At 42.7% G+C, this 26,770-nt stretch overlaps 2 long non-coding RNA genes across 2 annotated transcripts; both read right to left on the minus strand.

Annotated features, from left to right (window-relative positions):
- Window positions 1-3,060: 3,060 nt before the first annotated feature.
- Window positions 3,061-10,058, minus strand: LOC308472284. Its single transcript, XR_013983407.1, has 3 exons — window positions 9,923-10,058; window positions 9,230-9,351; window positions 3,061-3,807 (listed from the first exon to the last, which is right to left on the minus strand). It is a non-coding gene; the product is annotated as an uncharacterized lncRNA (long non-coding RNA).
- Window positions 10,059-25,583: 15,525 nt separating this feature from the next.
- LOC308470314 lies at window positions 25,584-26,291 on the minus strand. Its single transcript, XR_013982362.1, has 2 exons — window positions 26,154-26,291; window positions 25,584-25,676 (listed from the first exon to the last, which is right to left on the minus strand). It is a non-coding gene; the product is annotated as an uncharacterized lncRNA (long non-coding RNA).
- Window positions 26,292-26,770: the final 479 nt, after the last annotated feature.

Here is a 26,770-nt window from a genome sequence, read left to right on the forward strand (position 1 = left end):
ACAGAAACACATGTAAGAGAATGAAGTTGAAGATCAACTAGAAATTGTTCAAATTTCTACCACAAAATGAACTCAATTCACTGTTCAGTTCACCCGGCAGTTAAGGGAACTACTCTCAAGTGTAGTTCAGGGACCTATTTCAGAGAACTTCATTAAACCAAACCAGTTCATTCCAAGCACTGGAATATATTGCATTTCAAAATGTACCACTTCATAACTGGTTTCCAAGAAAGAAGACCCCTGTTGGGGGAGGTGATTTGGAGCCAGTGAAATATGGTGGGGAATACAAATTGAGAGTCCTGGGGAGTCTTCACTGCCATGTTTTCATTTTTGTGCAGTTGGACTACAGGGATGGCACAATAAAAGTGGGTCCTGAAATTGGGACTGGGTCTAGGCAAGTCTTTGACTTGACTGACTGCTAGCACTGGCCATATTGTGTACTGGTGCAAGTCTACATCTGTACCTTTCTAAGGCTGCCTATGATTCTGTTTTGAAATAATGAAAATGTCAGCACTAATGAAAAGGCTTCTTGGAAGGGATATCTAATTGATTTCCCTGCTGCCCTGAAATATAAAGGCTACCAGAAGAATCAGTGTCTCAGTGCATGATCCTTGTAAATGACTGTGTTATCAACAGAGGGCGGGCTGTCCATTCCCAGAGGGATTTTCTTCTTGCTTTTAATTGCTGTGGGCTCCTTTCTTCAAAAACACACATAAAAGCTCAAAGCAAACAATAAACAAAACATTTCCTCCTTCGTTGTGAGGCCTCCCATAGATGTCCCTTCATCACCATAGAGATATGGCTGTTTGCAAAGAAGAAAAGAGCTATTGGAATTCAAACTGGACCAAAATGTTGAAAAAGAGCCTAACAACAAACAAACCTATTATAAATCTTCAATTACTTTCAAACTGTTGGGGCTGATTAAAAAATGTAAATGCCCCGTTCACACTGGCAACACTTCTATAAAAATGCATGAAGCTAAAAGGCAGAAGCTGGAAAAAGCCTGCCTTGGAGCCAGCCATAATTTTTCTGCTCTTTTAGGGTTTCACCACCACCCACACAGAAATTCGCTAAGTTCAAAGGCAATTCAAGCACATAATTTCAAGCATGACATATACCGCCTCCCCCTACTAAATGTTTAACAGGTAACTGGGTAGATTAAGCTGTGGATTTGGATGTGTATACTATATAATGCATTATAAATGTTTCAGATGTGAAATAAAGCATAGTCCAATCCACGAGCTTTTCTGTAACAATACCTTCTCTCTCTCTCTCTCTCTCTCCCCCCCACCCACTCCCCCCCCCATGCTGCTGCTGGAGAGTGTGTGTGAATGAACCAATCATGTAGGCTGAGCCAATTGTCTGGGTCTTTCCCAACTCATCAGTATCTTCCCTCCTGACAGAGTGATGGGAGAGACTCACCCAACTGGCCACAGCCGCACAGCCGCACAGCCCTCATATCTACATCATACATTTAAAGCACATCACTTTCCCCCCAAGAACTCTGGGAGCTGTAGTTTACCCCCTCACAGAGCTACAGTTTTCAGTAGCCTTAACAAACTACAGTTCCCAGGATTCTTTGGGCAAAGTCATGTGATTTAAACCTATGGTGATGACATGGCCACAACTGCTTAATCTGTACTTCTTATAGTGAGGGCTTCTAAGCCACTTCCATGCCGCTGTGTGAAGCAAGGGTGAGGTGTATTCTCCTTGCCTTATCATACTCAAAGCTGAAGGCCTTGCTTTTTCCAAGCTCAGAATGCCAAGACAGGGGCCTGCAGCTTCTTTATTCCCATTGGAGCCAACAAAAAGACTTCATTGAAGCAGACACCCCTTCCAGCCTACCCTTCTCCCTCACTGCTGGCTCACTGCCCTTCACTGCCATGCGCTAATGGGCCACTTATTTAATATACAGTTTTAGGCTGAGCCTCAATTGTTTCTGAGAGACAGGTAGGCTCGCAGGGTGGAACGCTGGAATAAATTTATCCTAGCTGGTGTTGCAAGTCAGATTCCAATTCTAGGCAGCTGAATGCATCTTGTGCTTTTCAATATTTACTGTTCATCTCAATGGAACCATTTTTCTATTAATGTTTTTCTTCACCTTTTCCCCTTCCCCTCATCTTTTCTCTCTCTCCGATTTTTCTCTCGCCTTCTTTCCTGCTCAACTATCTTATTGCATTGTGTGTGTGTGTGTGTGTGTGTGTGTGTGTACAGGTAAGGGTTGGCTTGCCGTGACTCTTCTCTTGAAGCTTGGTCCTTGCTGGTCTCCCCTGTTGAAAGGAAAATAGAATAGAAAGCGTGAAGCAGCAGATGAACAGCACCAAGAATATCATAAGCTGAGGCACATTAAACAATTGCTGTATAATGCCCCCGTGCTCAAAAACTACCACCACTCTCATCTTATTATTCTCATTTATTTCACAGAGCTAATAATCAAGCCCCACCTTAAAAGCTAGGGAAACCTGTTTGTCCAGGACAAAGTTAGTGAGCATGTATGGTGGAAATACCACTATCATATAACATTCATTCATTCATTTATCAATCAATCAATCAATCAATCAATCAATGATTAAAAAAAACCTACTTCACCAGTTGAAGACCACAGGCTTTCTCACGTTGACCCAGTTTCCACAAAACTGGGAAACTGGGAGCTAAGGCTGATGCCTTAGCAGACATACCCTGTGATCAGCAATGATGTTGTGCAATATCACAAACTGTGCTTACTCACAACTTAGTCTCCAGAACCCACCACTTTTCCTTAGTCCTTCAGACTCAGAATGAAGTTCCTGGGACCAGAAGAAATGCCACACTTTGTCCTGGTTCTATGTTGCCCTTTGTATCACTGATCCATATTGTATTACTAGAGGAATCAATCCTCTCTCTTTCTCTCTCTCTCTCTGTACTTTCAGTATGGGTTTCAGTATGAGGCATTTATGTAGGGGGTCAGGGTGAGCTGTTGGGCTATTGTTTGATAATGTACCTGGCACTTTCTCTCTAATCCCCTTTGTGTGAGATCTCTCTCTGGAAGTTACCCAAATCTTTTGCACTTGATTTCAGAATTCAGCTCCATCTGTAATAATGCTTTCCTGGCGGATGTCTTCTGAGCCCAGCCATGCTAGCGGAACACGCGGTGGAGAGATGTGGCAGCAGTGGCAGCAAGACTCCGCTTCTCTCCTTTTTCAAGAACTTCAGTGATGCATTTCCAGAGTGAAAGGACAACCAGAGTTGACTTGGTGTTAATGCCAAACTTTAAATGTTTTGACTACAGAACTAAAACACCATTACCAATTCCCTGCAGAGTGCCATTCTCACTCTCCTCTCCCCTCCTCCCCCTCCCCCTTTCCACATTGTAGCCTTTTGTATGTCTCAGGTATTAATCCCTCACTGCCGGGGTGTGTAAATTAAAGAATAATAGAGCTGCAGAGGCATAAGCTTGCAATGATGGGGAATGTGTTTGTCCGCTAAGAAGCAATTTCAGCGAAAATTAACTCAATTTCATCTGAAATAGTGAAGACTGGTATAAGCTGGCAGATCCCTGAGGACAGTAAAATTACTTTGTCAAAGCTCTGCTTGCTAAAATTAACCAAGCAAGCACTCCAGGTTATTGGCGAGATGGTGGTAGTAACTAGGTTTTAATGAACAAAAATAGCTTTTTGGATAAATAAGGAAAGTGCAAAATGTCTTCTGTATTCTGCTGATGCTTGCAGTCATGTGCTTTTGATGGCAAGACCTTCCTTGTCCCATTGTCTACTGTGTCCTTCAAACATCTTGGTCCTTGCTCGTAAAGCTTGCAAAGACATTTTTGATCTAGAAAATGACGGCATGTGAATAAGCATGATACAACACCACATTTTATTTTTATTATTTTCCTACTCCTAGGCTCCATCTGACTGATACCACTGAATAAACAAATGTTTGTTTGTTTGTTTGTTTGTTTTAGAGGTACCAATACCCTACAAAGTGTTGCCTTACACAGCCTGGAGCTCACTGCATAATAATGTAGGCTCCCTCTGAAATGTTAGGTAGCTGCCCAGGGCAGCACTTCATCAGGCGGAAGACAGCACTTGGGAACTGTATGCTTGCTCAGTCTGCTCACTGTTGATGGGCAGCTTCAAGGCCCTTGCAGTGATCTCCCTTTTCATGGTTCATGGACTGGACACCCCTTCAAATACAAAACGCATTCAACTAGAGTACTGTCCTCTGACAGCTTTCATCTGACAAGATGGACCCATGGCCACCCAGTGAGAGAAGGATGAAATTGCTGTGCTTTTGGCCTTGTGACAGGTTTTGTCAAAACCATGCAGAGTGAAAGCTAGTGGTCCTACTTGCTCCATTACAAGTTGAGAAGGGCACAGGTCTGGCTTGCAAGTGGTTATTGTTAAATGTCCTTTGCATTTAGTGGGCAGCACTAATAGAGCAAATCCAAAAACACATGACATATAGGTGTCAGGGCCTGGGCAGAGGAGGAATGGTGGAGACCGCCTCCCCATCCTGACCCTTCCAGGGAGGAGGAGGAAGACAGTATAGATTTACATCAGGGGTTTGTGGGAGGTCACAGCTAAGAGGCAGATGAGGGGAAAAGCTGGGAAATTGTGGGAGAGCCAGAACAGCTGGCTGACATGTTGTCCCACCATCTCCCAGAACACGGCGGGCCTTAAAAGTAGGAGAGCAAAAAGACAGAGGGCACTTAGCAGCACCCGTAGAGGAGGTGATGATGATGACAAATGAGGAAGTGGGTGAGACGGGGTGGGAGGTGGGGTGGAGATTCACTCGGGACAACGCCATTATCCAAGAGGCTGGGTTCTATAGCCTCTTTTTTATTTGAAATAAAAAAGAACTGTAAGAAACTTTTCCTTGTCTTTCCTTGTCTTCACACTTTCCTGGGCAACAAGCCGTGAGCCACTGACAGCATCTTGACAATAGGCCACATCCAAGTTATAGGCATCTAAAACCATGGAAACCTCGATCAACTTGCACTCTGAATTAGAACTTCAGGTGCCCAGGCTATACTGAATATGTACAATTTTATATGTTAGGGAGGAGGCAAACGTATCAAAATGTGAAAGATGACTCTTCAGTCTATTTATTTCTCACAAAAATAAGTGATTAGGAATACAGTGGATTTTTATCCACTGTATGGATAAAAAGAGTTTTCCTTGTGCCAGCACCCTGATGGTGATGATGATAATAATAATGATGATAATAATAATACTATTTTTATTATTATTTATACCCAGCCCATCTGGCTGGGTTTCTGCAGCCACTCTGGGCAACTTCCAACAAAATATTAAAAATACTATAAAACATCAGACATAAAAAACTTCCCTAAACATTGCACTGTGGACCACAATTATTTATGAGCACACTTGGAACCCAAGCTATAAAACGTCCAACTGGCCAAGCATCAAAAACGGAATGAGATGAATAAGCAAAATACTTATTTTTGCGGAATTTATATTCTTTTATTCTTTTATTGTTATGGTGTGCCCTTGTGTCTTCTTCTTGAAGAAGAGGGGAAAGCCACTGTGCAAGACTTTTTACTAACTATAGTGTTTCACTGGCAAAGAAACATTCCCTTGTGCTGATCCATCTATATTATTCAGCTTTTACTTGTTAGGATAGACAGGGGGTTATATTTTCTTCATTGCTGTCAGACCCAAATGTCAGGAGGAGAAACCCAGGGAATAACCTGCTGACCACTAAGCAAAATTAAGGTGGCCTCCCTAAGGAACGAGTCGCCAGCCTCTCTGCTCATAAACAAAAGCACAGGGCAATAAATTCAGACCCAGCTCTCATTCCCCTTTGGTAGAATTAATTGCAGAGATGACTCCAGTTGTCATTAAAACCGGCAAATACATTCAGCGCAGGAAATAAATTGCCGGCCAGCCGGCAGATCATCAGGGCTAGCATGTTCCACTGAGACCTTTTATCACAGTGTTCCTCTATCTGGTGGCTGTTTTTTATGTGAACTCTCCTTCCCCATTAGCGTGGTGGTTATGGCCAAAAGGGGTATCTCTGTTTTTTTAAAAACAGCAGCAGCAGCAGCAGCAGCAGCAGCAGCAGCAGCACAGAACAGTCCCTTGATAGTTCTCTTATTTGGTCACAGTGGGCAGCCTGCCCCTTTTATCTGCTTAGTTAAAACCCTTATATCTGGCTTGATTCAAGCAAACTCAGTGCAATGGAGTGAGCCAAAGGAACTCTGACTATGGGTTCCCTCTTGAGATGCTTTGTCAGAGGAGTTGTCTGGAACCAGGGGTGGACTTTGGTAATATGGCACCATGAACAATGACAAAAATTAGTGTCCCCCCATATTTTTTATTTTCACAGTAATTCCTTTTGGTACGGTTGCTTTTTTATGGATCTTCTAAGTGGTACCTGTATAAATATAGGGTTTTTACTGCTATAAAAATTATAATACTATGCTGCCTTATATCATGTCAGACCATTGGTCTACCTAGCTGAGTACTGTCTGCACCAATTGGCAACGGCTGTCCAGGATTTCGGACAGGAGATATTCCCAGCTCTATCTGGAGATGCTTGGAGTAGAACTTGGGACCTTTTGCATGCAGAGCAGAAGCTCTACTACTGAGTTTTGGCCCTTCACCTAACCTGCTCTAGCATCAGGAGGCCTCTGTGGCTGGTAAGGCTTGCTCCCACAGTTCTCTCCTTTGATCCAAGTTGGGTGATGGTGGCACACAGCTTATGTTCTTTCATTATATCTTTTGGCGCACCAATCTATGGGCTTGAGCCCTGACAGTTTGCATGAGTGTTTGTGTTCTTGTATCCTTATGAATCTAATATTTCACTGTATTAATTGACATTTAAATTGTTCATCATTAGCAACACCTATCCTAAATGTCAGGGTTATTACAATCGTATTACAAGGAAGCAAAAAAGAAAAAAATATTAAATAACTCCCACCCGCAATTGCTTCTGGAAAACTGGAAAGAGTTTATGCAGGAAAGAACTACAAGGATGATCAAGACTTTTGAAGATAAGTCATATAACATAAGGAAGAAGCATTTGAGCCAGAAGAAAAGGAGATTTAGAGACATGAATATATACTATTTTCAAACACTGTTCTGAGAGTGGCCATCATGGTCAAGGATCCAATCTGAAGGATAGCTTTACTTCAGAGCAATGATTGATATGCTATCATGTATATGGTGCAGCCAATTGTCCTGATAAGGATGGTTATAATTAGCCCAATTGGATGAGCTTTTTAAAAATAGAATTTAAACACATTGCTATTTTTTCAACTAATTTGTATTATTCTAAATTACTATTTTTATTTTCAGGTGTTGTTACTTCTGATCTCTGCATCTTTTCTAATAAACTGGGTTTCATTGTTGGAAATATTACAGCATTCATTATTTGTGAATAAGCAAAAGAGCATATGTATGCACACATTTATACATTAATACTACTTGTTTTTTAAAAATAAAAATATTATATTTATGTGAGGTTTTTGGGTTTGTTTTTTGTGTGCGTGAGGGAGATAAATCTTATTCATGTGGGTGTTACAGCATTTGATTTCTTTCTTTTCTGATTCCAGTTTTCTTGCTGTCACTGTGTATATTGTGTTGGGACACACTTCCTTTGCTTAGCCTGAAGGAATTAGCAGAACAGAGGAAAGTGGAAAAGTACAAAAATAACACCAGAGGAAGATGGACTAAAGATTAAGACTGCAATGCTATGTACTGACAATACCAAGGTTTATCATGGGGGTTGGTGGAGGAGAAATGCAAGCTTGCTTCTACACCCCGCCCCCAAACCAGCAACAATTTTGGCCCAGATCCTCTCGCTATTGTGCCCTTCCCTTTCCCCCCTACTTACTGGTAGGAAAGTGCTTATGGGCAGTTGTTAGGCAAGAGAAGGTGCTTTGAACCTGGGTAGCATTTTCTTGAATGCTCTCTTGCAGCCAGCAGAGTCCTAGTAATTTGTATAAGCAAGCAGCAATTTGAGCAAGAATGGTTTTCCTCTGGTAGCTGCTGCAAGGTTAAATTGGAACCAGTGACCTTGAAGTACCAGGCTCCATAGCCCATTTCACCAGCATCCAGTCTGCTTTTTAGGTCATCCTTCCTTTCCTTTCTTCCTTTCTTCCTCTCGTAATGATGCCATTCAAAGGATGGCATGCCAGGGGTGAGTGGGGAGAATGTTCCTGTGATCTCTCCTCTCTTGGAGGAAGATTTGGAACATTTTAATAAAGTGGATTATAAGGACTTGGGCACAAAAGCAACCTGTTTCCTTCTGACAGGAGCTTTAATCTTCTCCCTGGGTTGCTGACAAAGGCTTTTCTTAAAGAAAACCCATGAGCACAAAGGGTGGGGGGACAGAAGAGAAAAAGAATGGATGCAGAGAGAGGTGCAAGATGTTGAAAGACACCCACGAATTGAAGCTGCTCAGGCGTTAATTGTGTCCTCTTTCCCAGGGTCCTCTCTCCCCTCCTTTCCCTCCCCCTGTTCCAATTCTGGATCAATGGTGGAGGCAGGTGAGCCAGATGGAGGAAGGAAGAGGCTTTGATTAGACAATCTTAGTGGTAAGAATGGGTATTGAACAAGAAAGCGGAGTCGATGCAACAATTAAAAGGTGAAGCATCTGCCTTCTCTTTGAAAGCAAAAGACCTCAGTGTTGCAGAGGGAGAATCACCTTCCCACCCCAGCACCCAATTTTCTTTTGAGTCTATTCATAGCTAGAAGAAAGTGTGTGACCTACAAAAGTGTCCCACTTTCATGCAGCTACCTAACTTAAATGGAGTGATTACCTAGACTGTGTATTTAAAGGGACAAGAGCAGCCCGAGACTAGGTAAATCAAGCTGGTTTAGGAAGGGATCCTCAGGCAAAACTTTGTTCGAGAGCGTGTTCATAACACTCACCTCATGCAGGTTGGTCTTTTTTAAATAAATAAAAAACTTCTAGCCTGCCTTTCTGGGGGAACTGCTTTCACAAGGTGGTTCACTAAGGCTTAAAGCACACAACAACAACTCCTCCACTAATTTATAAAGCAATGGCAATAAAAATGTTAAAGCGTGGCACAGTCAAATTAACCTAGTGAACAATGGATGAAAGAAAGTCTTCAAGGTCTTTTTGAAGACTGACAATGATGGCGCTATGAATATTTCCCTAGGGGAGGAGTTCCAGTAGTTCAGGGCCACCACTGAAAAGGTGTTGTACCTGATACCTACCAAGCTAACAACTCTCACTGGTGAGTCATAAAGCAGGGCCTTACCCCTTGATGCAACTGAACCACCAAACTGATGGGCTTATTGATGTCACACCCGCAAAGAGTAGCCAAATCCTGGTATCAGAACAATGGAACAACAAATGCAGTGGACTTTTTGCTTTAAAAACCTGTAAAAAATAACAGAGGAATACTTATATAAAGGTTTATATTGTGCTCCTCTCCAACTGAATGCCTGTGTTGCCATTCAGAAAATTGAGAATTGCTCATATTAAATTGGGCTGGTGGAGGGAGGCCAAGTCCAGCCTCTGTTTTCTCCTTTGCTAAGCATTGTTGTTGTTGTTGTTGTTGTTGTTGTTGTTGTTCACATTATTAATCACATTATTTATGTTATTTGCTGCAGGGAGCTCAAAGAAGCCACCATAGTTCTTCCCTCATTGTATCCCCACAACAACCCTGCGAGGTGTAGGAGGAAATGAAATATATGAATCCCTGTGGCCCATGTGTGTGGGGTAAATAACAAAAAAATTGGCTGGGCACCTGGATTGAAATGAGGAGCTTGCACACAGAGCCTCAGTAGCAGAGTATTAGACTCACAAAAATAAGTAGCGCAGTGAAGTGTCAGGAGTATAGGTTGTTAAATATTTTTATCCTGTTCAGCTGCACACAGCAGCTGTCCTCTTTGCACCCTTCTTGCCATGAGCAGACCACATACTGTTAAGTACGTTTAAAATGATTTACTTGCAGATTTAAGGTCTCAGTTATGCATTGTTCCATGCAGCATCAGGGATCATATAGGCAAAATAGTCTTGGGTAGAAAAGACAGCAAAGAAGCCTCGAACATGCAGTCTGTGCTTGGGAGCAAGCACATGGCTTCTCATGGCTTCCATGATGCAGAGAGATGAAGGAACTAGATAGGTTTCACTTCCTCTCTCCTGAGGGGAAGGCGTGTGACCTGAGTATATCTAGCAATACATCTCTGTGGTCCTTCACCCCTTCATACGCTAACTTGCAATGTGCATTGTTGTGTTTAACGTCAATCTCCAATATGAGGTAGGTTAGGCTAAGAGAGAGAGAAGGCCAAACAGTGACCTTCATGGCTGAGTTGGGACTGATTGGCAGTACTGCAGCTTCTCTGAAAGGCAAGATGCACATGCATCTCTGACAATGAGAGCAGCACATGTGTATTTTCTCATCAACCTAGGGATAACCATGTGGCAACTGGTGACCTTGTGGCTTGTGCTGAGTATCTTTTAGCACAAATACCACATTTTGATGCCTAGCCATTTGCATGGTCACCTAGCCTCTCAACTTCATGACCCCCAAATTTTTGACTTTAACCCCTGTCTTCTTCATCACCACCCCTCAGAAAAGCCACCGAACCTGCCATTCTCAACAGAAGCATTTCCTTTTGTTGGTTATGAGCCTGCCACCTCTCATTGTCATTGAATGCCCCCTTATTCTTTTGTTATGGTTGAGTGGCAAAAAGTAAATTAATTTTTAATGTACTTTTAATTTTAATATCCTCGGGTGTTACTGTGTAAATGTTAAGCACTCAGATACGACGGCGAGGAGAGAACATAAACGCATCGGAACAGATAGAAGCTTTCGACGGGAATAAGTTTTTTTTAAAAAAAAATCTCCACAATGACTTTGAAATGCAGATCCCACTCACCCAGTTTTTGACAGAATTGATTGTATCCCCTGGCACTGGAAATGAAAGCTGAGTGAGTTGTGTGATGTTTAAATTAAAGCAAGCAAATATTTTGGTATATGTTTTGGTAAGCGGTTTTTTTCTTAATTGAAGGCTGTACTTTTCCCTGGTGTAACCATAGAGACTCCAGTCAGACAGAGCAAGGCCACAATTCCTTTCAGTTCACTTTCCTTCTGTAAAGACCAGTAATGAGGATGATGATAATAATAAACCCATTAAAGTGATATTTTCTCCTGAAGGAAGAAAACACCCATCCTTTATTAGTATTTATTATAGAGATTTATGTCTTGCCCTTCAGATAAGTTTATTTTTCTTTTTTCTTTCTATTATTTTCCTTTGTTTTGTTACACATATGTATACACACTTATTTGTTTATGGAAAGTTAAATAAAAAGAATTTTAAAAACAGATTAAAAGCATCAGTCCTTGAGTCACATCTTTGAGCGCCAAACTAGGTATCCAAAATCCACCCTTTTCTCTCTTTATTTGCATCTGGTCACTCAATCCACTAGGGAGCCATCATGGTGTTGTTTTTTTACCTCAGAATGTCCTTGGGAATGATGCTATACCATCACATAGCATTGTTCCCATGGGTTTCTTGGGCCAGGATATATGTCCAGGGGGCTGCATCAGCACTACAATAAGCAGTTAAGGATTTTAAAAGAAAAACTGAAAATAGAAAAATAAAAAACCTACCTAAATTTGTTAAAAGTTTGTTAGTCCTTGAAAGCAGCTGAATAACATCCCCTTCTTTGCTAGGTGGGACAAATGGCCTCAAAAAGGGGGGAGAAATATTCTATTTATAGAGAAGTTGACCAAAGGCTATGAGCTTTGAGAACTTAATCAATCAATCAATCAATCAATCAATCAATCAAAATTTTTGGCATGTTGCCTTTGTACCATAAATGGCAGTCACTAGTTCTTGAAGGGATCAAAACAAATCATAGCACAAGAACAATGGCAAATCCAACAAATCAAAACACCAAATGCATAGTAAGTAAAACAGTGCAATTTTATTTATTACATATATGCCAAGTCTTTTCTTCAAGGAGCTCAAGGCTGCACCTCCCCATTTTACCTTCTCAACAACTTTGTGAGATAGGTGAGGCTGACTGATAGTGATAGGCCTAAGGCCACCCAGTGAGTTTCATGGCTTACTGAGGATTTGAATGTGTGTCTTACTGGTCCTAGTCTAGCACTCTGCTGACTGAGGCATCCCAGCTCTCCGAGAGAGATTATTTGGTCTGACAGATGGAAGCGGAAAGAAAGTGGGTACTGCATGTCATAGTACACTGTATTCCACGTTTCTCTTCCCTTTGTTCTCGTGCTGTTGTTATAGTTCAATGCCTCGTACAAAAGAATATGGATTGTCTGTGCCTTGGTTTTCCACGCAAAGGGGGAGAAAAACAGACACAAGCCCCCCCCCATTGGTTTAATAGACCAGCTATAAAAGAGGAAGCATGAAGAAAAAGGAGCGCAGCCATCATAAATAGACTAGCCATCAGTGGGCAACACCACACAGCCTGCCTACAGCCTTGTTTTGCTTGCCCTCCGGTGATCGCCTTGCTGAGCCCCCTAATGTCCCTTTCCTTGCTCCTCTTGTAAGCGCTGTGCAACCCTTTGTCTTGAGCTGTGTAGTACCGGTGCAACTCTGCTTAATGTGCCGATGCAGCAGAAAACAGACGAGGATGTGGCTGCTGCATCTTTTACTAAAGACCATCATGGACAAGGCATGCGTTGGTATGCATGTCTCCACCTTGCCTTTAATGGTGCACATGAAACATTGCATCTTTTCATAAACTGCTTCTGGTCCTGGTCCTGAAATGCCCTATTAAAAATTTCTCAGCATTGTCTCAGTGTGAGTTGTTTTTCTGAAATTCATAGGACCACCTAGTAGCGTGTTGAGGGCAGAGCTTTGTGGGCAGAGCTCCAGGGCCCCCCATTCAACAGCTTGACCAGGAAGATGCACAAATGCAGCAGGTTTTGTTTACCGCATTTTGAAGAAAGTGAAATAATATACATTCTCATTTAAAGTGGGGAGAGGTTGAAACCAGTAAGTCCAAAATTGCCTTACTTCACTATGATAACAGGTGGCATGCCGCTATTTTGTGGTGTCCACTATCATGCTTTCTGGATAGCAAAACAATAGGTATAAAAATTGGGTTGATGGTACACATTCAATAATTGCATGAGGGGGTAGCAGTGGCCATATATAATGCACTAGTGAGAAGGGGGACTTAAACACATCCAACAACACATGTGTATAAGGGTCTTCTACTCCATTGGGAACCCTGATTTCCTAGTGTTCCTGATTTTCTGGAGGAATCTTGCATATGCGCGGCTGTATGTGTATATGGCTCCTTTCTCAATAACACCACTGGGGAACAGTTAGCAGGTACATTGCCCCCACCACACATTCACTGAATATTTGAACGGGTTTGTGTGAACACCCTTTGATTAGCCTTTGCTCTTTATGCATGTAGGAACAAAATCAACACATGGATTAGTCTGGAATTTAAATATCTAACATCCAAATACAGGCAACCTGGTCCTCTTCTCTTGGCACCAGCAGATATGCCTGCTCAAAGCCTACTAGCCAAATAAAGAGGCTGCTCTCAGATGAGATTATTGCTCCAAAACAATGTGCAACAGAGACACTCAAGGACATGTATCATGGGTGCAGGATAGCCTTTCCTGACAGTGATGCAATGAATACCAAGGCGCATGTGTAAAACTGGCAGCTGAGCAAAGCTAATAAGTATAATAGGACATGGTAGAAACCCTTTATTGGATTTGTGTGTACTTTGCATTGATCCCTGCTGTGAGCCAGCCTGCTCATAGTTTCAATAAAGACTAATTGGTTAATGCTGATAAGTATTCTATTTTAGGCCCATCTCCTAAGTAATGTTTGGCAGCTTTAGACCTATGGGAAGCAGTAGCTGTGAAAACCAGTGACTTCAGTGCATGTGCGCTCATTATTTAGATGGCCACTTCACACATTCTGAGAAGCAACAAAGAGCAGATGAGGAGGTGCACTTTTCACACGTCTGGGATATTAATATTGTTTATACTGCAACTTCAATATATATGGTGTTTTACTAAGTCTTTTTTGTTGGAAAAAAGGAACTTCTTTCCCCCAAAGATATTATGATTTGAAAATGACTGAGAGTGGAGGGGACAGAAGGAGTGAAGGGTTCGGATTAATATGGAAGTTGTGTGGACAGTGTCATTATGTTGTTTAGTTAGCTAGATGGAAACAGGAGTACCCTGATAGAGAGAGATTAGCTCTGTACTTGTATTAACTCTTGCACAGGGCATAAAAGAACAATAGAAGCCAATTCAGAAACCTGTACCTAACAGTTGTAGGCTCAAAACCAGGCTAGCCCATTTTGGGGCCTACTTAGAAATAAGTCCCACTGATTCACATAAGCGGAGAGATTCAGTCTAACACAGATTAAACACTAGTACACTACCCCTTAAGTGTGTTATGTTTGCTTCACGCTGCGGCTTTTCAGGTTATGAGCGTGGCAAGCCCAGAAGTGTTTACTTCTGGGTTCGCCCCACGTGCACGCGTAGAAGTGATCTGCGCGCTTCGTGCATGCGCAGAAGTACTCTAACGCACACACGTAGTAGTGGCACTCTACTTACAGACTTTTTGGAGTGTGACCAGCACCCCGAAATGGATCGCGTTCGAAAGTAGAGTTACCACTATTTAATTCTTTGCTGTGAACAAGGCCACACATTCCGAACAAGCATTGTTTTCTGTGTGTGATAATGTTGGTACTGTGGCTGTAAACACCCCATATAACTGAAAGCCTATTTAAAACACGTGACTGCCACCAAAGAATCCTAGTGTAAACCTCCCCCCAAAAGGAACTGTAGTTTACCCCTCACAGAGCTACAATTCTTAATGCTCTTCTCAAACTACAGTTCCCAGAATGCTTGTGGAGAAGTTATGGGCTTTAAATGCATGCTGTGTACACAACTTGTGGTTTTTACCAACACAGATTCACAATCAAACCATTATCTTGCCCAACATCCCACACCTCCCTTCTTACAGCCCCCATCTCTTCAATTTGTGGCCACCCTTTCACACTTTTTCTCTTGGGGCCCGTATTTCTTGTGTTCTGTAAATAAAGCAATTGTAGGAATGCTGGGATTTCCCCCACCCCTCTAAGCACACATTTTGTTTTGATAAACTACAGTGTTTTGTCTGCAGAAAAGTATTAACCGCTTACATCTATTTTCTCAAAGACCATGCATGAATATTAAAAGGGATTTATTCCTACAGTGGCTTCGGGCAGTTGAGTAATCCATTATATGCTGTCATATCACACTGTGGTAATGTGAAAAGCTGGGAGTCCCTCCAGTAATCTTGATTAGCAATATGGGGACCATTTTTATTTTTTATTTTTTTTAGCTGTAAACACATTTTCCTCCCCAGTGTGCTGAGTTCACATTAAAAATTATGATGTGGCTCTTAATCCATTGCTTTGTTTTAATTACAATAATGGTAACAATAATTGTTATTTCTTTTTTAAGATAATAATTGCTAATAAGTGCATTTCCTGCTGCTAAAAGATGCCAAGTTACATTTAATCAATTAATGAATTAATTTTGGTGAGTAATATGAGCCTCTCCTAGGCTCATGTATATTTCAGTCCTATACAAATCCATGTAAAACTTTCCTTCTTAATCCATGTTAACAATTAACACATTTCCAGACAATCAAGCATCAAAGCAGAGCAGAAGCTTGGCATGCCACCCACAATTTCCAGCCACAGTAAGGCGATTCAACCCACACTGAGGAGTGAAATTTCAGTCCTTGTTCCTGGTAAAAAAGGTTGCTCGTGTTATGGCTGGAATCTCTCCTGCCTTTGCTCCTGGTAGAAACTTTGGTTGTCAGCATTTTGTCTGTGTAGGCCCTTGTTTGTTTAGAACATATAGTCCCCCTTTTTTGTTCAATGGATCCCAAAGGCCGATTTGCCTTTTAACAGGTCCAGGTCCAGGGTGGGTGGGGGAAGAAACCACCAACAGATGAAACACCGCCCCCCCACTCGAGTAAGATGCAGTTATAGAGAAAAGAAGTTTCACACACTGATTTCCTTTGCTAGTTATGAAAAATGCACTTGGGACATTTTCTTCTGTCTACAGAGTTAAGATGCAGTCAATAGCTACACACTCATGACATCATATTGCAGAGAAGGAAGACATTGGATGAACTGTGAAAGTGAAAAATGGTCATAGATAATTTTATATCCACAGAAAATGGTCCTAAATTACATGTAAATAAAGAAAATAATATGACTTGATGTTGTCAGAATTTTCATAAGAAGAAGTCTTAGCAAGTCTCTCAGCACTCCCCTTGAGCAGGATGTTGGCAATCCCTGCAGCACAAACTTTTAAGATGTCAAAAGAACTCTACAGAAACTTTTTATTAATGCAACTATTCATCAGGAGTTATTGATTTTTGTTTTGCTTTGTAAAGTTTTCCCCACAGTATTATTATTAAAACGTTCTAGCTGCAGATTGCATTTTTGTCTAGTTATTGATCCTTGTATTATCTACTCTGAAGAGACCTTCATGTACTTTGATAGATGGAAGGGAAAAGCTGATTTTGTTTCCTTACAGTAGGGATGGGGGAAGTTGTGGCCCTCCAGATGTTCTTGGACTACAACTCTCTTCATCCTTGGCAATCAGCCATGCTGGCTGGGTCTGATGGGAACTGGAGTCCAACAATATATAGAGGGCTCAAGGTTTCTCACCGCTCTCCTACAATCTGTTAGTTAGTTTGCCCTCTGTACCACGATGGTCTATCTTGGCCAGCACTGTCTATCATGACTTACTGTTAAGTTACACTTCCTCCCATAATCAATGTTTTATGCCCTGGGCTTTCCTAGTGGGTTGTCATTACAAAGAGTTCATAGAATTGTAGAATCTGCCATATTTGGGAAATGGATATTCTTGATACAACAAGTAAAAATATTAAAAGATCTATTGTCTTAACAGTCTTATTAGAGCGAAAAGTTAACACAACGAGCGAAAGTTAACACAGCTGTAGGGTAAAAAAATTTCTTCCCATATAGTATTAGTGTTTCCCACCCCAAATTTGTATTGTTGGGCAGCTCCACCATAGGTGGTGATATGCCCCACTATGAATGCAACCTCTCTAATGCATTGGCTCTGTTTCAGAAGTTATGTGGAACTATTGTATTTGTGTTCTATACCACCTAGCTATTACCTTAATAGAATTTTCCCTAACACACACTGAGATGGATTTCATTGGCTTGGCTGTGCAGAGATACTTCCAATCTTGTTCCCTTATGTTGTGACCAAAGTCCATGGCTCAACCCTTCCTCAACCCTTCTGGGGAGCCCTCCATATTACCATCAAGTTCTCTATTTATTAAATACAGTGGTGCCTCGCAAGACGAAATTAATCCGTTCCGCGAGTCTCTTCATCTAGCGGTTTTTTCGTCTTGCGAAGCAACCCTATTAGCGGCTTAGCGGATTAGCGCTATTAGCGGTTTAGCGGCTATTAAAGGCTTAGCGGCTTAGCGGCTTAGAAAAAGGGGGGGAAGCGAAAAAAATCGCAAGACTCGCAAGACTTTTTCATTTTGCAAAGCAAGCCCATAGGGAAATTCGTTTTGCGAAGCGCATCGAAAAATGGAAAACCCTTTCGTCTAGCGGGTTTTTCGTCTTGCGAGGCATTCGTCTTGCGGGGCACCACTGTATACCATTCCCTTATAGGTTGTGTCATCAAACTCTCAAACCACATTAGAGGCCCATGCACTTGCATTTTCTCCACCTCTTCACTTTTGAGAAAAGCCTGACAAAAGCCTTCAGTTGTTGCTGAAATGAATGCACAGCAGAGGCAAGATGCACATCAGTGGGGAGATTATTCCACAGCCACAGAGCCACTACCAAATAGGCTCTTCAATGGGCCTCTGCATTACACACCTTATTCAGAGCACGGACCACCAAGAGAGCTTCACCTGCTGATTGTAATGAATGAGGAGTCTGACACAGGAGACGGTGCTGACATTTGGGCCCCCGGTCATTCATGGTTGCTTGTTGGACTCCAACTCACATCAGCTAGCATGGCTAATGGTCAAAGATTATTCTTCAACATCTAGAGGGCTATAGCTTCCCAGCGCCTACTTAAGGTTTACATGGGGTGCATGTTTTGTAATGAAAAGGGCCCAGGTTCATTTCCTGGTGTCTCTAGGTGGAACTGCCAGAAACCTCAAAGAGATTACTACAAGACAGCTTTTTATGTCCCTGTTTGGACATGGCTCAGAAGGATCAGATTTCTTTTGGAAGCTGCTATTTGTTTTGCAACCTATGTTAAGAGAGAGATAACACCTAGGCTGCATGGAGACAGAGCAGCCTTGGCAATGATCTTCTGGTTGCATCATTTTATAGATCTGCACATCCACACGGTTTCGGCTGGGGTGTCCCATAGTCCTGTTGGATTAGAGGTGATGGTTGATTAGCAAGAAGCTCTTCAGGCAATAGCAGAGGCAATCAGCACTGCAGTCACTCTCTGCTGGAGAAGGCTGATTTGCAGCAGCCTGCTCTCCACACTGAGTGCACTGCTCAGGAATATAAATACTGTTAATCCCTCACATTAATATCATCAGCTTTGATCGTCCTTCCCCATTATCATCTCCTTGCTGTTAATGAAACAGATAGCCATAGGGGACAGGAGAGGGGGAACTAGCCTAATCAGTATATGGTGGTTGGAAATAGTGCAACTAAACTGACAGGTCTGGGAGATTAGGGAGTTGAGGAAACCTAGAAAAGGCGATGCAAAATAAGCACTCCCTAATTTTTTGTTCATGTTGAAGCCAGGATCATATGCCTGGTTTTCGGATGAAAGTAAAGCTTGGCTCCATTCACGACCTGATTTTGCCCCTTTTAGAGGAAAAACCATACCTTAGTTACAGAGCAGGTGCTTTGCATGCAGAAGGTTCAGTCCCTGGTGCCTTCAGACCAGGCTGGGAAAGACTCCTGTCTAAAAACTTGGAGAGATGTTATTAGTTGGTATAGAAAATACTGAGCTGGATAGCAATTCCATCACCCACTTGCCTGATACGAGAGGGAATGGCCTTTGCAGATATGGTTTTTGGGGTGACCAGTGAACTGTTTGTTCATCCCTAGTTTCTTCCTGTTCAGGAAAGGAGGTCTCATTCTAACATGAGGGAGATCCAGGGCTTTCCTGGTAGTTGCTGTGTGAGACTAAAATATACAGCTTTCAAGGATGAGCATGTGTGTAGATTCCCACATTCTCCAGAAAGTAAGCTTTTCCCAAAAATGGAAAAAAAGAGGCATAAATCTCCATGCCTTCTGCAGTTTGTGAACATAAAAATGAATGGTTCAAACAATAATGCAACAACAGCTGTGGGAGACATACAAACAGCACAAATTGCATCACTCTAATAGAATCCAGTGCAGTTGTCTTTCACCCCAGCACTCATCACCAAATAATATTGAGGGATGGCTGATATTGGTCCACCATTCACAGAGGGAGATTTTTAAACCTCTGTTGCTTGGAAAGATGGTTTATTTACCATAGATTCATCTTCATACTCTTCTCCAAAAAGCATCCCTCTCTGCAGCAAAAGACATTAACAGGATCAGGCTTCATTTTTAACTTCAAGAAGGAGCCTGTAAGAACAACACAAAGTTTTGGGCAGGTCAGAAAGGTCTTTTGCTGCACAGCAGCTCATCAAAGAGAGAGACAGAGAGAGCAGGATCAGCCTGGAGCTCCAGTAATTAGATTCTCTGCTGCTGGAGGGTTGGTTGGCTGGCTGGTTGCCCAGGGAAAAAAATGGTTCCCTTGCATTTGTGTGGGGTCAGAGTGACATCAAATAGCTGGTTAAGCTCATCAAACTAGATGTTCACTTGGGCTATCTGGGTAGATATAGCCTAAGAAGGTATTATTTGCCAACGTTTAAATTTTGAAGCACCAGCAAGTTGGGAGCATGTTCCTTGTTATGGAGACCATTTCCCTTCAACTGTTGTGACACTGCACAAAGGGAGATCTAGAGGAGCACGACTGGTTTGGTAGCACCAGGTGAGGAGCTTCTGGGGCACTGCAGCAGGCCTCTAATGGAAGGCAAGAGGTGGTGGGTGGGTGGGGGTGCACTGGATTTTGGCATCACACAAGGCACCACTGAAATTTGAGACACCAAGGTCTACCTGTCAGACTTCGAGAAATCTGCTTCCTCCTCCGTGGCAAAAAATGAGCAGATCAAATCAAAAGAATTCTTACCAGTTAGGTTTTTTTTATAAACACAGCAAAGGACAAAAGAAAGCGTCAACCCAGAATGGTGGTGCTCCCAATTAAGGCTTACACCCCCTCTGTCCCTATTAATCTACATCACACCTACATCTTGTAATCTGAGTTTGTACCTGCTGTGCTTTCTGTTCTGTGGCTTTTTGAGCTCTTCTTGACATTGGACTGGGCAGAGGAATGCTGTCCAGAGACTGTGAATCTGTTAACCCTCTCTCTTCCAGTGTTTCTTCTCCTAGCTGTTCCACACCCAGTATTTCCCAGCTTCTGCCTTCTGAACTATGCCCCTCTGCAAACCACTGTTCCAAATCTATATTGTCCTTCTGCTCCTAGGAAGATTCAGGAAGAGGAGCAAGGGGAGGCGGTGGCCCCCACCATTCCTCCTCAGTACAGCCCTCCTCAGCACGGTCCCTGACATCACCACTGCATTGCACTACTCATTTCATTGGCTATGTTATGCATTTTTGTGTTAATAACTGAGGGTGGGATTCAACTAATGAGTCCTGCTAGTGGAAAGCAGCACAAGAGCTCCTGCTAGTGCAATGGTGTTATCTCCTCCTAGTCCCCACACCCCTGAAACTAGCTTGGGGGATTTAGGAGAACCTCCAGAACAGTGTGTGGGGGAAGGAGAGGGGAGATTGCTCCAGGTGGCAAGCTGAAACATTTGCCCTATGGAATGATCAACTTAGGGCTACTTTGAATTCCTTCCCCACTCTTACTTGTGGCTGGGACTAAAACATGGAGGCTGAGCTGTAAGTGAGCACAATGAATGTATGTGGAATGTGTTCACTTCTTATATGGTGAAAAACTCACAATCCCCATTTTTTTGAGGCGCACAAGTGAATTTGTAAACACCTTAACTCTTAAAGCAAAGCATTATTGATCCTTGTAGGTGTTCAAATGTTCTTCATAAATTAATCCAGTTTAAAGCACTATGGGTTCTTCCTTCCTTCCTTCCTTCCTTCCTTCCTTCCTTCCTTCCTTCCCTCCCAACAGCTCCAGGAACATTTTTAAATTCCAGGCTCCCAGAGAGGTTTATGGTATGATAACACCCCCATCTTATAGTCATAGCTCAAAGTCTTTATCTTGTTTCAAATCCCACCCCAAATTTATTATTATGACCAGTTTGTAAACCATTACTGTTTGTGCCCATTGTCTTCTTTGTACTGAAAAGCTGCCTCCGCTACTTTTCCCTTTGATATATTTATAGTGCCTTCTCATATCCCAGCTCAATCTCCTCCTTTTCACTGTGAAGTGCTTACCTTGCCTCTCAGTCATTGTCCTCACAAGCTGCTACTAATTTTGTTCTTTTGAGGTGGAATGCCACCATTTTATTTTCCCTGAGAAGTCCCTGAACAAGCTTAAGCATAAAGAATGACCAGAAAACCCTGACCTTCCACCAGCACGTTCCCTTGGCAACAGCCAATTTGCTATTATGGAACTGAAAGGGAATTCTGGTCTGTTCATAGAAAATAACAGCTACCTATTCAGACTAGGTCACAAGGAATTCACATATGGATCTATTTCCTCGGAAACAAGAACAAATACAATTCTGTTGGGAACTTGCAGTCTTCCACGACTCCAGGTAATGTGACCTGTGATGGATCCTCCATTTTTTATTTAGGACTGGGGCAGGATTAAAAATAGATTATGATCAGTCTTCAGTGTGGTTAACTATCCTTCTGGACTTTTTGGTACCAAGACAATGTTTTGGTGCCAAAAAGTCCAGAAGGAAAGTTCCAAGCAAATTGCCCTGGGAAGGCAATTCCATAACTGGGTGGGGTCACTAGGAGTAGCCATTCTTTCTGCTAAGCTGGTCCCAAGTCATATTGGGCTTTAAAACAGGGATCGGAAACTTCATACCGTGGGGCTGAATGTGCCTCTCCAGGAGTTTCTCTTTGGCCCTGAGGATTCTCCCAGGCCCTTACTCCTCACTAGCTTTGCTCCATGCACTTCTTGAGTGTGCCTAGCTGGAATATGCCCTTGAAACGTGACCACGCCTCTTGCTTTCCTAGGTGGGGTGTGAAATGTAGCCTACCAAACGAGGGTAATAGACCCACATTTTGTCACTCACCCACCCACCACTGGCACATGCCTCCCTGACAAGTCTCTCATGAGGGAACTGCATTGCATTTATATCCCACCTTTACTCCAAGGAGCAAAAGGTGGCATACATAGTTCACCTCCCCATTTCATCCTCACAACATTTAATTTCACATTTAATTAGAATAGTATTGAAACTCCTCTTAGTTGGTCATTTTTTTAAATTTTATTTTTTATTTTGCTATTTGCCAAAATGTCTCTTGATTCACCAAAACTTCTGTTGATCCGCTGAACAATCCTTTGTTCTTCTGGCTCAGAACTTTTGTCAGCAGTCTTCAGAAGACATAACATGCTGCCATTGCACGATGATGTCCCTACACTGTGCCAAACATCACTGGCCAATAGCACATACAGTGACAACACTATATTTTGATGAATGTGATTGTCTGAACTTTTCTAATCACAACTGACAGTGAGTTGGCGGTGGTGGGACACCCAACAGCAATTGTGTTGGCAGTGGCTATTCAAGTGACAGAGAGGTATGAAAAATAGCACCAAATCAGTGCAGATGGAACCTCAGACGATCAGAAAATTATGTAAGCATTCTACTTTGCTGAACGTTCATTTTACTTTGAAACCTGGTTTTATAACAACATGCAAACCATGCATAAGCCTTCATAAGTTCATATCAGACATTTACAAAAATCTACGCCTACATTTATTTATTATGCTCATGTGTTGTTGTTGTTTTTCTAGTAAACAGCTCTTACAGCATCCCTCTTCCCCAGGGCTTGGAAATAGGTTACAACCAAGGCTGTGGTGATTGCAATGCCTTGACAGAGGACAATTTGGGGGTCACAAATGACCCAGTAAATTCAAGCCAAGATGTATGGAAGAACCAATAATCACAGTGACTTCAGTCAATCATTCAGTCGGAGTTTTACGGGATTTCAGTCAATTATTGAGAAAACATGCTGTTCATTCCTATAATGATGTAATAAAAAGATAAACGTTGGAGGATTCTTTGAGGCAAGGACACACAGCGAATCATTGTCAGAGTTGTTGTTCATAAAGTGGATAGCGACAATCATAGCTATGTGTTAATGTGCACATGTATTGCATGCTAACTAGAGCGCTTGGACATTCAATAACGCTGAAGCTGTGTACACATTATCAGCTTAAAACAGAGCGAGGTTGTTTCCCCCTACAGCATTTCCATTCAACTTAGTATATTGTTGTACATATCCCTGCCCTTTGATGTGCTCAGTGTGTTTGTGCTCAGGTCCTGCTTGCAGGGTTCCCACAGGGACCTGGCTGGCTACTGTGAGAATAGGATGCTAGACTAGATGGACCACTGGTCTGATCCGACAGGACTTTTCTTCTGTTTTTAAAATCAACAAAGAAGTACATGGTTTAGAGGTGTAGCACTAAAGGCACCTGAAAATCAGAAGCATAGAAGTGTGTCAGAACTTAACACTTTTCTCTGAGCACAGAACTCCAGTGCAATGCTCGGATTCTCACTTTCAGCTAATCCATTTACTGCTCGCAACTCTTTGCACAGATGCTGGATGATTTATGGTTCCGCATCAGAAACATACAAAATTCATGGGTGCAGATCCTCACGCCATTTGTCATTTGAAGTTGCAGCATGGGATTTTGCTTATAGACACTCAGCTGCTGTTTGATCACTCAGGCCGACTTGCTTAATTTGTATCCAGCAAGGGAGGTAATATGAGGGCTTCTTTAAAGTTCCTCCAAGTCTAGTAAAAACGCCTCATCCAATCCTGGTTTGTACTCACAGTTATCGCCATGTCCAGATGGCTGTTGTAAACAAGGCTGGATATATATCCAGAAGACACCTGTCCCCCACAGACCATATGCGCTTGCAAGTCTGTCCCATGCTGATCCTCCACTCCTCGCCCATATACACTGTGGGCAGTAAACATTCATTAGTGCAACCGTGCAACCCACATGGCTGGAGTTCTGCTGCAGTAGTACAAGAAAGTCATCCATATGACCCAGCTTGTAAGTTTCCAGGCTAGCGCATGTACTGCACCGAAGAAATGAGGCTGGAGCCGTGACAATAGGTAACACCAGACTTCAGACAAGTTCTGGTGTGACCGAAAGCAGGGGAGAAGCCCTAGCTCAGTGGTAAAGTGTATATGAGGTCCTAACATCCAATGTTTGCACTTCTAGTTATAGGATCTCAGGGATTAGAGAGGCGTTGGCCTGAGACCATAGGCAGCTATTGTGGCTAGGCTAGATGCACTAATGGTTTGGCACAGGATAAAGCAACTTCATATGTTCACATTGTTACATCCCTGCTGAGTGGAAGCAAGTTTCCAGGGGTTCCAGGCACTCACCCAGGGTCGTGTTTCCTTCGGGAGTCCAGACACTGCAGAGGCTGTAACATTTTAAGTTTAATGGTTTACTGTATACGTCTTCCATGGAGAGGGAGAGAGTTCACAGCATTACATCCCAAGCGGGGCTTGTTCCCTGCAGTGGCACAGCATTACAGTCCGAGGCATCTTGTATGACATCCCTGTACAACGCTCCCAGCCTTCCAAGATGATTCTGCCTGCCACCTTGCCATACAGATTTCCACCTGCTTCCTTTCTTCCCAGAAAACCCTTTGCCTCCTTCCTGCCACCTCACACCCCTCCCCATCACGTTGGTAACCTCTGCTTTGCACAGACCTCAGCTTTGAAAAGTTTTGACGTGATACCAACTGCTTATTGCCTGTAATATTCCAAATATTAGCTAGATTCTGACATTCATTAATTTCTTGGGTTTAGCCCCCCCCCCAAAAAAACGTACAACATCATATTTTCCTGGTTCATCTGATGGAGCCAGTAGGTGAGCACCATGGTGAGCACCATGCCCTCTGTGGCTGCTCATGCAAATTTTTTCCCTATTTGGTTAAAAACACTTTTGTTTTTGTTTCTGTTTCTACATTCATGCCTCTTCCTGCTTTGCCACCACCTGTGGCAGTAGCAGAAGTCTGCTTGGTGGATGCCACTTGGTGGCTGCCATTTTATTTTCCCAGAATGCTCCAGTCATTGCACTGTTCTATAACATCCTGGGGAGGGAAGATAGCAGCCTCCAACTCCCAAAATGATGGCCTCACTGGCAACTGCCCTTTGTTTGTTGCCCACGGGTTCCCTAAGGGTTAGTGCTTGTAGGAAATGTTTCCTATCCCTTTCATCTTAGGCTGCATGTCGACCTTTGATTATAGCAGATATTCTTTCAAAAAAAGTCAGACGAATCCCAGAGTACATTGGGGGGGGGGGGCGGGGGGCAGAGGAGAAGGATATACATAGGCTTAGCGTCCAATGTTTGGCAAAGCTCATTTCCGCTATCATGAATTTTACTCATCAGAAGCAAGTTATTCAGCTTTGAAAAGTTTCCTTGCAGATCCTGGATTTTCCTTTGGAGCTGAAACCTGCTGAGAGAACAGAAGAGATCTGAGAAGTGAGAGAAGGGAGCCTTTTTCTAAACTACAACAGATGATAAGCCTGATAAATCTATCCACACACGCTGAAAAAACAGTCGTGACCTTTCAGCTTCCAAAAGGCACGGTTGTTGGACGTCTCGGCGCAGACAGGACAAGGAGAGGGAAATAACTGAGGAGCTGCTGAAAGAAAAACAGCCCCAGTCTCCTGATTCCTTCTTAGACAGGCTGGCATCTCGGACTGGATTGCTTTTGCCGCACAAGGGAAGAAAGCCCAGTGAAGCATGAAAGGAGAGTGTGATAAAGATGCACTAGCTGCCATTCTCCCTCCAGAAGAAACCGAGTAAGCTCTGAGGTGCAGGTCATTTTTCTCAAAAAGTATTGCTGCAGGAAGAGCAGGATTAGAAGCCAGCTCTTCCTTTTGCCTCACCCCCTTGCTGTCCACCCCCCTTTTTCATTTGTATTTACTTTTCACACAACAGCAGCTGCTTGCCAATGCATTCCACTTGGTTTTGCGCAGCTTGTCACCAGGGGCCCCTAGGCAGCTAAGCACACACAAATCCTGAAAGGTATGAGACCGTCATAATAAGAGCCCTATTGATTCCATCATCCTGTCCTTACAGTGGTCAGCCAGAGGCCCATGGGAAGAAGCCCACAAGCAGGACTGACCTGAGTGCAGCAGCACCCTCCCCAATTGTGATTCTCAGCAATTGGTATTCAGATATATACTGCCTTCGACAATGGAGGCAGAGCATAGTTATCACGGCTAGTAGCCAATTGATAGCCTTACCATCCATGGATTTGTCTAATCCTCTTTTAAAGCCACCCAAGTTGGTGGCCATCACTTCCTCATGGGGAAGTGAGTTCCATAGTTTAAATACACACTGTGTGAATAAGTATTTTATCTGCCTTGAGTCTTCCATCATTCAGCTTCGTTGGATGTCCATGATTTCTAGTGTTAGGAAAGAGGAAGGAAAAATTTTCTCTATCCACTTTCTCCATGCCATGCACAATTTTTATAAGAAACCTACCAGGTTGCTCACCTTTTCTCCAAACTAAAAACTCTCCAACGTAAAAAGTCACCC

The sequence above is a fragment of the Podarcis pityusensis genome (genome assembly GCF_964106645.2).
Source record: "Podarcis pityusensis genome assembly, chromosome: 2".
In the NCBI taxonomy this organism is placed as follows: domain Eukaryota; kingdom Metazoa; phylum Chordata; class Lepidosauria; order Squamata; family Lacertidae; genus Podarcis; species Podarcis pityusensis.